The sequence below is a fragment of the Arachis hypogaea genome, chromosome 9 (assembly GCF_003086295.3).
Source record: "Arachis hypogaea cultivar Tifrunner chromosome 9, arahy.Tifrunner.gnm2.J5K5, whole genome shotgun sequence".
Classification (NCBI taxonomy): Eukaryota; Viridiplantae; Streptophyta; class Magnoliopsida; order Fabales; family Fabaceae; genus Arachis; species Arachis hypogaea.
The window spans coordinates 32,171,002-32,183,360 of NC_092044.1; the positions used below are offsets into that span (position 1 = coordinate 32,171,002).

The following is a 12,359-nucleotide window of genomic DNA, read 5'->3' on the forward strand; positions in this document are numbered from 1 at the left end:
GGCGTTTGACTCTACCTTGCAACTTGTTTCTGGCGTTTAACTCTAGAATAGGGCAGAAAGCTGGCGTTGAACGCCAGTTTGTGTCATCTAAACTAGGACAAAGTATGAACTATTATATGTTGCTGGAAAGCCCTGGTTTTTTACTTTCCAACGCAATTGAGAGCGCGCCATTTGAACTCCTGTAGCTCCAAAAAATCCATTTCTATTAAAGGGAGGTCAGAATCCAACAACATCAGCGGTCCTTTGTCAGCCCCTGAATCAGATATTTGCTCAGGTCCGTCAATTTCAGCCAAAAAATACCTAAAATCACAGAAAAACATACAAAAAACTAACTAAATCATACTAAAAACTATGTAAAAACAATGCTAAAAAGCGTATAAATTATCCGCTCATCACAACACCAAACTTAAAATTTCTTGTCCCCAAGCAACTGAAAACAAAATAGGATAAAAAGAAGAGAATATAAAATGAATCTCACAATATCAATGAAACTTAGTCCCAATTAGATGAGCGGGGCTAGTAGCTTTTTGCTTCTGAACAGTTTTGGCATCTCACTTTATCCTTTAAAATTCAGAATGATTGGCATATATAGGAACTAAGAGTTTCAGATAGTGCTATTGATTCTCCTAGTTTAGTATGTTAATTCTTGAACACAGCTACTTTATGAGTCTTGGTCGTGGCCCTAAGCACTTTGTTTTCCAGTATTAACACCGGATACATAAATGCTGCAGACACATAACTGGGTGAACCTTTTCAAATTGTGACTCAACTTTGCTAAAGTCCCCAGTTAGAGGTGTCCAGAGTTCTTAAGCACACTCTTTTTTCTTTGGATCATGACTTTAACCACTCAGTCTCAAGCTTTTCACTTGGACCTTCATGACACAAGCACATGGTTAGGGATAGCTTGATTTAGCCGCTTAGGCCTGGATTTTATTTCCTTGGGCCCTCCTATCCATTAATGCTCAAAGCCTTGGATGCTTTTTACCCTTGCCTTTTGGTTTAAAGGGATATTGGCTTTTTCTGCTTGCTTTTTCTTTTTCTTTCTTTCTTTCTCTTTTTTTTCGCCATTCTTTTTTTTCACTGCTTTTTCTTGCTTCAAGAATCAATTTCATGATTTTTCAGATTATCAATAATATTTCTCTTTGTTCATCTTTCTTTCAAGAGCCAACAATTTTAACATTCATAAACTTCACTATAAAAAATATGCACTATTCAAGCATTCATTCAGAAAACAAAAAGTATTGCCACCACATCAAAATAATTAAACTAATTTCAAGATAAAATTTGTAATCCAAGTACTTCTTGTTCTTTTGTAATTAAGCACATTTTTCATTTAAGAGAGGTGAATAATTCATGAAATTATTCATAGCTTTAAGACATAGACACTAGACACTAATGATTATGTAATGAAGGCACAAACATAGATAGCACATAAAGCATAAAAATAAAAAAATAGAAAAAATAAGAACAAGAAAATTAAAGAACGGGTCCACCTTAGTGATGGCGGCTAGTTCTTCCTCTTGAAGATCCTATAGAGTGCTTGAGCTCCTTTATATCTCTTCCTTGCCTTTGTTGCTCCATCCTTAGTGCTTTTGGTGCTCCTATCCTTAGTTGCTCCCAATAGTTGTGTGGAGGAAAATGCATCCCTTGAGGCATCTCAGGGATTTCTTGATGAGGAATTTCCTTATGCTCTTGTTGAGGTCCATGAGTGGGCTCTCTTGTTTGCTGTTAAATGCTCTACTACTGAGCTATGGATCCTTAAGATGAATCTCTCCATCTCCCATGACTCGGAGGTGGAAGCTTTTGTCTTTCCTTTCCTCTTTCTAGAGGTTTCTCCGGCCTTAGGTGCCATAAATGATTATGGAAAAATAAAAAGTGATGCTTTTACCATACCAAACTTAAAAGGTTTGCTCGTCCTCGAGCAAAAGAAGAAAGAAAGCAGGGAAAGAAGAAGAAAATAGAGGAGATGGAGGGAGATAGAGAGAGAGGTAGGGTAGGTGGAGATCTTGTGGGGTCCACAGATCCTAAGGAGTCAAGGATATGTCATCTCTGCTCCAATTAGGCGTGTAAACGCCCCTTAGTGTGCAATCCTGGCATTTAACACCAGACTGCTACTTGTTTCTGGCGTTTAACGCCAGACTGCTGCTTGTTTCTAGCGTTTAATGCCAGCTTTTATTCCTTTCCTGGCATTAAACGCCAAGCTGCAACCTGTTTCTGGAGTTTAACACCAGTTTGTTGCTTCTTTTTGGCGTTTAACGCCAGTCTGGTGCCTGTTTCTGGCGTTTAACACCCAGAATGGTACCAGACTAGGTGTTAAACGCCCATTCTGCTACCCTTACTGGCATTTAAATGCCAGTAAGTTGCTCCTTCAGGGTGTGCTATTTTTAATGCTATTTTTTATTTTTCTTTGATTTTTGTAGTTGTTTTTGTGACTCCACATGATCATCAACCTAAAAAAAAGAAAATAACATAGATAAATAAAATTGGGTTGCCTCCCAATAAGTGCTTCTTTAATGTCAATAGCTTGACAGTGAGCTCTCATAGAGCTTCACAGATGTTCAAAGCATTGTTGGGGCCTCCCAACACCAAACTCAGAGTTTGAGTGTGGGGGCTTTGTTTGACTCTGCATCAAGAGAAGCTTTTCTTGCTTCCTCTCCATGGTTACAGAGGGAGATCTTTGAGTCTTAAACACAAGGTAGTCTTCATTCAATTGAAGGACCAACTATCCTCTGTCCACATCAATCACAGCTTTTGTTGTGGCTTGGAAGGGTCTTCCAAGGACGATGGATTCATCTTCATCCTTCCCAGTGTCTAGGATTATGAAATCAGCAGGGATGTAAAGGCCTTTGACCTTTACTAGCACATCCTCTACCTGTCCATAAGCCTTTTTCATAGATTTGTCTACCATCTCTAATGAGAATTTGGCAGCTTGTACCTCAAAGATTTCCAGTTTCTCCATTACAGGGAGTGGCATTAAGTTTATGCCTGACCCCAGGTCACACAGAGACTTCTCAAAGGTCATGGTACCTATGGTACAGGGAATTAAGAATTTACTAGGATCCTGTTTCTTTTGAGGTAATGTCTGCCTAACCAAGTCATTCAGTTCATTGGTGAGCAAGGGGGGTTCATCCACCCAAGTCTCATTACCAAATAACTTGGCATTCAGCTTCATGATTTCTCCAAGATATTTAGCAATTTACTCTTCAGTGATATCTTCATCCTCTTCAGAGGAAGAGTACTCATCAGAGCTCATGAATGGTAGAAGAAAATTCAATGGAATCTCTATAGTCTCTGTATGAGCATCAGATTCCTTTGGTTCCTAAAATGGGAACTCCTTATTGGTCAGTGAATGTCCCAGGAGGTTTTCCTTACTAAGAATCACTGCCTGTTAACTCTCTCCAGGTTCGGCCATGTTACTCACAGTTATGGCCTTGCACTCTCTTTTTGGATTCTCTTCTGTATTGCTTAGGAGAGTACTAGTAGGAGTTTCAGTAACCCTTTTACTCAGCTAACCCACTTGTGCCTCCAGATTTCTGATGGAGGAACATGCCTTATTCATGAAACTGAGAGTGGCCTTAGACAAATCAGAGACTATGTTTGCTAAGCTAGAGAGGCTCTGCTCAGAATGCTCTGTCTGTTGCGGAGAGGATGATGGAAAAGGCTTGCTATTGCTAAACCTGTTTCTTCCACCATTATTAAAGCCTTGTTGAGGCTTTTATTGATCCTTCCATGAGAAATTTGGATGATTTCTCCATAAAGGGTTATAGGTGTTTCCATAGGCTTCACCCATGTAATTCACCTCTGCTATTGCAGGGTTCTCAGGATCATAAGCTTCTTCTTCAGAAGATGCTTCTTTAGTACTATTGGATGTATTTTGCAATCCATTCAAACTCTGAGAAATCAAATTGACTTGTTGAGTTAATATTTTGTTCTGAGCCAATATGGTATTTAGAGCATCAATTTCAAGAACTCTCTTCTTTTGAGGCATCCCATTACTCATAGGATTCCTTTCAGAAGTGTACATGAACTGGTTATTTGCAACCATGTCAAGGAGTTCCTGAGCTTATGCAGGCATTTTCTTCAGGTGAATAGATCCACCTGTAGAATGGTCCAATGACATCTTAGACAATTTAGACAGACCATCATAAAATATATCCAAGATGGTCCATTCTGAAAATATGTCAGAAGGACACTTTTTGGTCAGTTGCTTGTATCTCTCCCAAGCTTCATAGAGGGATTCACCTTCTTTCTGTCTGAAGGTTTGAACATCTACTCTAAGTTTGCTCAGCTTTTGAGGAGGAAAGAACTTGGCTAAGAAAGCCATGACTAGCTTATCCCAAGAGTTCAGGCTATCTCTAGGTTGAGATTCCAACTATATTCTAGCTTTGTCTCTTACAGCAAAAGGGAAAAGCATAAGCTTGTAGACCTCGGGATCAACTCCATTGGTCTTAACAGTATCACAAATCTGCAAGAATTTAGTTAAGAACTGAAAAGGATCTTCTGATGGAAGTCCATGAAACTTGCAATTCTGTTGCATCAAAGAAACAAATTGAGGCTTTAGCTCAAAATTATTTGCTCCAATGGCAGACATTGAGATGCTTCTTCCATAGAAGTTGGAATTTGGTGCAGTAAAGTCACCAAGCATCTTCCTTACACCTCTACCATTGTTATTGGTTTCGGCCATCTCTACTTCTTTTTCAAAAATTTCAGTAAAGTCCTCTTCAGAGTGTTGTGTTTTAGCTTCTCTTAGCTTCCTCTTCAGAGTCCTTTCAGGTTCCAGATCAGTTTCAACAAGAATGTCCTTGTCCTTACTCCTGCTCATATGAAAAAGAAGAGAACAGAAAAGAAGAGGAATCCTCTATGTCACAGTATAGAGATTTCTTTATATGACTAGAAGAGAAGAAGAATAGAAGAGAAAAAATTCAAACACAGAAAGAAAAGAGAAGAGGGTTCGAATTATGAGTAGAAGAGAAGTGTTAGTAAATAAATAAATAAATAGAAGGAGATGAGAGAGAGAAGTTTTTGAAAATAATTAAGAAGAAAAGGAAGATTGACGATCGGATTTCCTGTCAGTAAAAAAATTCACAAATATAATCGCGTTGTAAGTATAACTTCTAAACCAACAGAAAATTCTTTTGTACAAACGTTTGGCTGTCACAAGTAACAAACCGAATATAATTTATAAACTGAAGTATTCAAACCTTGGGTCGTTTTCTCAAGGAATTGCAAGGAGATGTGTTTTATTATTGGTTATGGAAAACAATATTTTTGGGTTTTCGAAAGGTTTGAACAAGAGAAATAAATTGCAGGAATTAATAAATCAATTAGCAAAGAAAAACTCTTGGCAAAGTATGAAAATTGGAAGTCTTATCCTAGTTATCCTTATCAATGGTGATGAGAATTATATTTTTGCTCCCACTAAGTCAACCTCTAACTATGAAGGTAAGTCAAGTGGATAAATCAATTTAACACCTAAAGTCCTAGTCAAATCCTAAGGAAAGACTAGAGTTATAGGAATCTAAATCAATAAGCAAAGATAACAATTATCAATCACGATGAGTTTGATAACTCAAGAGTCACCAATTAATCAACTCAAGCCAAAAGGGGAAAATAAATTATAAATAGAGTAAAACAATCATGAGTCTGAAATACCTCAAATTATATTAATTAAGAAAAACCTAACATGAAAAGTTCATAAACTAAATTGAGAAAATAAATAAAAGGAACATTGAACCTGTGATGAAGAGAAGTAATCTGAACATAATAGAAATCCTAAATCCTAATCCTAATTCCAGAGAGAATGAGGGAGCCTCTCTCTCTAAAAACTACATCTTAATTATCAAAAGTGAATTATGAGTCTCCTCCCATATGAATAGATGGACTCCCTCACTTTATAGCCTCTAATATGTGTCTTATGGGCCGAAAACTGGATCAGAAGCAGTCCAGAAATTGTTGGGGACGAAATCTGCCATGCTAATTTTTGTCACTGCAACGCATCCGTGTGGAGCACGCGTTTGTATTGCCTAGATATATGGCCACTATGGCAAATTATATATCAAATCGAAGCGCCAGACGTTAGCTTTTTAACACAACTGAAACCGCTTCATTTGGATCTCTGTAGCTCAAGTTATGACCGTTTGAGTGCGAAGAGGTCAGGCTAGACAGTTTAGCAACTTCTTCAACTTCTATTCCTTCCACTTTTGCATGCTTCCTTTCCATCCTCTGAGCCATTCCTGCCCTGTAATCTCTGAAATCACTTAATACACATATCAAGGCATCGAATGATAATAATGGATGATTAAAATACCCAAATTAAAGACTCTATGAAGCAAGTTTTCAATCATAAACAAATTCTGGGAAGGAATTGTAAAACCATGCAAATAGTATGAATAAGTGTGCAAAGGCTTGATAAAAACCACTCAATTAAACACAATATAAACTATAAAATATTGGTTTATCAACCTCCCCACACTTAAACATTAGCATGTCCTCATGCTAAGCTCAAGAGAAGCTATAAAGGAGTGAAGAGGAATGATAGAGAGTATGCAATGCAACCTATCTATGTGAATGCAACTACATGCAAAATGTTTCTACCTACTTGGTTAAAAGTAAATAAGTTCTCCAAGACAAACATGAATCAAATTCCACTAATTCAAATTACACAATAAAAGGCAAGTAAACTTGTAAGAAGATTGCTCATGAAAGCAAGGAACATAGAATCAAGCATTGAACCCTTACTGGTGGTGTATGTGCACTATAATCTCTCAAGTGTATAGGGTAATTCACTCTACTCTTCTCTAGTCATGCTTTCTAAACTATGTTCTTCATCTAACCAATCAACAAATATTTAATGTACCAATGCAAACATCATGAGGTCTTTTCATGTGTGTTCTTTGGCTCAAAAACCATGTTCTAAATACAACTTCCAAACAAGTTTAACACAAAATTTCTTGAAAAAGAAAATATTACTTCAACCAATTAGTAACTAAATGCATAAAATCAAATAAACATGCAATCAAATATACAAATGCAACAATGAACAAACAAAGAAAATAGAGTATTGGTGTTGAAAAGAAGGTAACTAACCCCTGGAAGTCGGTATCGACCTCCCCACACTTAAAGATTGCACCGTCCTCAGTGCATGCTAAGATGTGCAAGTGGATGGGGGTTGTGGTTCCTCAGCATGTGCTCTTTTTGTTTCTTTCCTTGCCGGTGGTTTGGGAGTAGCTTTCTCTTTACCCTTCTTGGTGGCCATCCTAAAAAGGGAAAAAGAAACTAACTTTTAAAGCTAAGGGTTAGAGCAAGAAAGAGGATGGTACAAGTGATAATCAATGCACAATAAAGAAGGATGTTGTTAACACATGGTCATGACTACATGTGAAAAGTTCATCAATTGGAAATATGGCAAGTGCATGTGATGGCTATTAAATGCAAGATGTTTATTGGCATGCTGGCAAAGGCATGAGTAGCATAGATCAAGCATTAAATGCCCAAGTTAGATTATCATCTCTTTCAAACTAAGAATCTGTTTAGATTGAAAATTATATTTTAATTAATAAAATGTAAAAGGGGTTTTGTGAAAAACAGGCATTAAAGTAGTAGGATAATATAAAAGTAGTGCATGATGCTATACGGGCTTTTTCATAAACACTTAGCATGCATGGTAAATAAGTTATTGAAAGTATTAAATTGAACATACAAGCAACCCTATAAAAAATAATATATAATTGTCAAATAATTCTTAATAATCCACAAGCAAAATAATGATCCAAATAAATTTCCAACACCAATTAAAAGAAAAAGAAAGAAAAAGAAAAAGAAGGGAAAGAAAAGATTTAGATTTGGGGAAGAAAAGATAAGATTGTTGGCGGTGATTTGGATAAGCTGTGTGTCGCATGTGACGCGGACGCGTGGAGCACGCGTTCGCGCGGTTGGCGCGATTTATGAAGTGACGCGGACGCGTGGGTCACGCGCTCGCGTGGGTCACGCGCTCGCGTGGAGTGATTTGTGCCATTAGCGCGAGGGCATCCTTGCAGTCGCGCAACTCTCTATTTTAAATGCATTTTGCCAAAAATTTGGGTGACGCGGTAGCGTGGTTCACGCGATTGTGTGAATGGCCATACTTTGAAAAATGACGCAGACGCGTGGGGCACGCATTCGCATTGTAGGGCTTGTGCTTCTAGCATGGTTCCAGCCCCACTCCATCACAACTTGCTCCCACACACCCTTTTTTACGCCGATTTTCAGGTCACGCGTTCGCGTGGGTGACGCGGACGCGTGGGAGGCATTTTTCGCAAATGACGCGAACGCGTCAGCGACGCGGTTGCGTGGATCAATTTGTGCCAAAGGAACGCCTCCAGCCATGCTTTCGCGTGACTTTCTGTAAATTTCTTTTCTTCCTAAGGCACCTATGACGCGGACGCGTCGGCGACGCTCCCACCTAGCACTTTTAGTTAAAGTCCTTAAGTTGGACATTTGATGAGCTTCTTGTTATGGCCGCTTGTGTTTGAATTTATCCAGAAATCTCCAGCAGTGTTTGGAATTTCAACAGCCTCTGGGTCCCAAACAAGGCATGTAAAGCCCTTAGGTGAGTTCAAACAGGCTTCAAGGCTCTCGGGGTGTTGAATGTCAGAATAGATTCCAGGATTCAAAACTTTGCTTTTACACCCGTCTTTGTCTTGATCTGCATTTTTCCAGCCGGGTGATAAGTAATTTGAATTCTCATTGTAGTGACCAAACAGCTTCCGAGACCCATACAATTGAGCTTGACACCAATCCTTGCACCTCAAATAGAAGTGCGAAACCTCATTGAATCTTGCATACCAGCTCTGAGTGTGAGTTAATTCCCTTTTACTCTTAAAGCTGCAAAGAGCTCTAAGCTGGCCATCTGTTTCAAGTAAACCATATTCAAGTGGAAAAGTAAGGATAAAAGTTAAGGATTTTACCCACTTGAAGTTGGAGTTGGGAGGTAGTGGCCTCGGGATAAGTGTTTCTAGTGGTTCTGCAAGCTCTACTCCCTTGTATTCTTCTGTGAATTCCTCCACTTCTTTGTAAACTTCTTCAATTTCAACCATGTCTTGATCAAAGTCCTCGATTTCTTCCTCAATATCACTCAAGTCATAAGTTGGGGGTTGAGAAAAATCTACCTCAGCATCATCTTCGTATTTACTCGGGAAAGATTCTCTTGTCTCAAAGAATTCACTTGCGGATGCAAGTTTATTACTAGGTGAACTTGACCTGTGATTATCATCATCGAGGAAACTTGCGTCTTGGGTTATTCCGTCCAGTTTTTCATAAGATACCAGCTTTGGGGGTTGTTCACTATCTTCCTTAGCATCAATTGTAACGTCCTTGACAGAATTCTCCACAACTCTGGATTCCCATGGAGGTTCAGCGTCTCCGAAGTCTTCCATCAACTCTTCTTCTTCTATAATGACAGCTTCCTCTACTTGTTCCAATACGAAATCATGCTATGTACTGTCTACTGGAGTTTCTAGTATCTCCTTCATGCTACGTTCTTCATTAGATTTTCCACATGGAGCTATGGGAGTTCCTTGAGTGTCCGAACGTTTGGAAGATAATTGATTTATTGCTTGCTCTAGTTGATGAAGGGTTGCATGAAATTGATCTAATGTTTTCTTGAGGCGAGCCTGTGATTCTTGAGGTGATGGATATGGACATGGTACATAGGGAAGTGGTGGTTCTTGGGAGTAATTGTATTGGAATTGGGGCAGATAAGGGTCATACGGGGGTGAATGGTGAAAAGGGACTTGTGAGTGTGGTGGTTCGAAGCTATGTTGAGAGGATGGTCTATAAGCACAAGGTGGGGCTTGTTGGTAAATACAAGGAGGTCCACCATATCTATCAGCTTGGTATGTATTCTAGAATGGTCTTTGTCCATGATATCTTGGAAGGTGTTGTTGCCTAAAGGGTTGATCAGATCCTCTTGGCTCCATCCATCTTTGATTGCCTTGACCGTGATGCATAGTCCTGTTATAGCTTCCATTCCTTTCAAAAATTTAGAACCAAACTCAAAGCGAGAGGGGTGAGAACTCATAGTAGCTAATAGAAATAAAAAGGAAAAACAAAAGCAAATAAACAAAAGAAAAATATTTACAATAACCAATAATAAGGCACACGTTTGCAATTTCCCGGCAACGTCGCCATTTTGATTATCGGATTTCCTGTTGGTAAAGAAATTCACAAATATAATCGCATTGTAAGTATAGCTTCTAAACCAACAGAAAATCCTTTCGTACAAACATTTGGTTGTCACAAGTAACAAACCGAATAAAATTTATATACCGAAGTATTCAAACCTCGGGTCGTCTTCTCAAGGAATTGCAGGGAGGTGTGTTTTATTATTGGTTATGGAAAACAATGTTTTTGGGTTTTTGAAATGTTTGAACAAGAGAAATAAATTGCAGGAATTAATAAATCAATTAGCAAAGAAAAACTCTTGGCAAAGTATGAAAATTGGAAGTCCTATCCTAGTTATGCTTATCAACGGTGATGAGAATTATATTTTTGCTCCCACTAAGTCAACCTCTAATTATGAAGGTAAGTCAAGTGGATAAATCAATTTAACACCTAAAGTCCTAGTCAAATCCTAAGGAAAGACTAGAGTTATAGGAATCTAAATCAATCAGCAAAGATAACAATTATCAATCACGATGAGTTTGATAACTCAAGAGTCACCAATTAATCAACTCAAGCCAAAAGGGGAAAATAAATTATAAATAGAGTAAAACAATCATAAGTCTGAAATACCTCAAATTATATTAATTAAGAAAAACCTAACATGAAAAGTTCATAAACTAAATTGAGAAAATAAATAAAAGGAACATTGAACCTGTGATGAAGAGAAGTAATCTGAACATAATAGAAATCCTAAATCCTGATCCTAATTCCAGAGAGAATGAGGGAGGCTCTCTCTTTAAAAACTACATCTAAATTATCAAAAGTGAATTATGAGTCTCCTCCCTTATAAATGGATGGACTTCCCCACTTTATAGCATCTAATTTATATCTTCTGGGCCGAAAACTGGGTCAGAAACAGTCTAGAAATTGCTGGGGACGAAATCTGCCACACTGATTTCCGTCACTGCGATGCATCCGCGTGGAGCATGCGTTCGCGTCGTTTAGCTGTATGGCTACTATGGCAAATTATATATCAAATCGACGCTTTAGATGTTAGCTTTCCAACACAACCAGAACCGCATCATTTGGACCTCTGTAACTCAAGTTATGACCGTTTGGGTGCGAAGAGGTCAGGCTGGACGGCTTAGCAACTTCTTCAACTTCTTGTATTCCTTCTAGTTTTGCATGCTTCCTTTCCATCCTCTGAGTCATTCCTGCCCTGTAATCTCTGAAATCACTTAACACACATATCAAGGCATCGAATGGTAATAAGAGATGATTAAAATACACAAATTAAAGACTCTAGAAAGCAAGTTTTCAATCATAGAACAAATTCTGGGAAGGAATTGTAAAACCATGCAAATAGTATGACTAAGTGTGCAAAGGCTTGATAAAAACCACTCAATTAAACACAATATAAACCATAAAATAGTAGTTTATCAAAGATATTTTTGTTTTTATTTTAAAATAAAGTTAGAATTCAAAAATTAGGAGAAGCTATAAAATTAAAATTAAAATTTAAAACAATTAGTTAATTAAAAAGAATTTTGAAAAAGGGTGAGGAATTTTCGAATATTAGAGAGAGAAAAGTAGTTAGGTGGTTTTGAAAAAGATAAGAAATAGTAAAACAAACAAAATGTCAATTAGTTAATTGAAAAAGATTTGAAAATCAATTTTGAAAAGATAGGAAGTTAGAAAAGATTTTTGAAAAAGATATGATTTGAAAAAGATATGTTTAAAAAGATATGATTGAAAAGATATGATAAAAAAAGATATGACTGAAATTTATTTTGAAAAAGATTTGAAAAGAAAATTAAAAAAATTTGATTTTTAAAATTAAAATTGATTACTTGACTAACAATAAACTAAAAGATATGATTCTATAATTTAAAGATTGAAGCTTTCTTAACAAGAAAGTAACAAACTTCAAATTTTTTAATCAATCACATTAATTGTTAGTAAATTTTTGAAAATTATGAAAAAAAATTAAGAAAAAGATTTTGAAAAACAATTTTTTTAAATTTCGAAAATGATAAAAAATGAAAAAGATTTGAATTTTTTTGAAAAAGATTTTTGAAAAGATAAATTTTTAAAATTGAAATCTTGACTTGACTAACAAGAAACAACTTATTTTAAAAATTTTTGACTAAGTCAACCCAAAGATTTCGAAATTTATGAGAGAAATAAAGGAAATATATTTTTTTTATTTTTTTGAATTT

At 37.0% G+C, this 12,359-nt stretch overlaps 1 non-coding gene across 1 annotated transcript; it reads left to right on the forward strand.

Moving 5' to 3' along the window:
- Positions 1–4,173: 4,173 nt before the first annotated feature.
- Positions 4,174–4,282, forward strand: LOC112713836 (small nucleolar RNA R71). Its single transcript, XR_003158796.1, has one exon. It is a non-coding gene; the product is annotated as a small nucleolar RNA R71 (small nucleolar RNA).
- Positions 4,283–12,359: the final 8,077 nt, after the last annotated feature.